This window comes from Cynoglossus semilaevis, chromosome 4 (assembly GCF_000523025.1).
Source record: "Cynoglossus semilaevis isolate Cse_v1.0 chromosome 4, Cse_v1.0, whole genome shotgun sequence".
Lineage (NCBI taxonomy): Eukaryota > Metazoa > Chordata > Actinopteri > Pleuronectiformes > Cynoglossidae > Cynoglossus > Cynoglossus semilaevis.
In genome coordinates, this window is record NC_024310.1 from 660,647 (window position 1) to 661,410 (window position 764).

The 764-nt window shown below is 49.9% G+C and overlaps 1 long non-coding RNA gene across 1 annotated transcript in view; it reads right to left on the minus strand.

Moving 5' to 3' along the window:
• LOC103377578 (uncharacterized) overlaps window positions 1-764 on the minus strand; it is a 28,888-nt gene that overhangs the window by 21,551 nt on the left and 6,573 nt on the right. The window lies entirely within an intron of this gene.

The following is a 764-nucleotide window of genomic DNA, read 5'->3' on the forward strand; positions in this document are numbered from 1 at the left end:
CACGAGCGGCGGCAGTACAAGCAGCAGCGGCAGCAGCAGCAGCAGTGCTGCACCACGGTCTGCTCTCCTCTGGTCTCAGCAACAATCAGGACCAATGGAGAGCAGCTGTTTGGTTTTTTTTTTTTTCTTGTTAGAGTTTGCAAGGGTGCAACAGAAGAGTTTAACATGGGAAAAGAATGTGGATGAAATGAATGGAAATGGAACACGCCTGAGGCTGCGCAGAAAAAAAAAAAGTCTGACGGAGCAGTAACAACAACAGGGAGAGCACATGTTTAAGGCCACAGATCAGAAACTGAACTTCGTATCATTTCTCCTCTTTCAGGGATTAGGGATGAAGACGTGTGTGACAGGAAGGTCAGGAAGGTCGTCTTTGAAGTGGTTCTCAGAGCTCATGTTCAGGGGCAGGATGGGATGTACGGCACTGAGCTGTGAAGTCACTCAGGGTCCAGTTTGATAACGGAGTTCTGTCCGACTCACTCCACTTATCTCCGTTTCCCTCCGTCATTCTCACTTCTGAGGCCAACGTCCCGGCCTTTCCTGTCCCTCCCCCTAAACGCCCTCTACTGGCACCTCTTTTTTTATCTCTCCCATAAATTATTTTCCTATCTCACTCCACAGATGTACCACTTGATCCAAGCTCACATACCAGTTTTCCTGTACGCTGGGCTAAAACACAGCAGCGGCAGAGGAGGAAATCAAGGAAAAGAAAGAGGGAGAAACAAAAAAGTAGAAGACAGGAGGGGGGGTCGGGGGGGGGGGGGGGG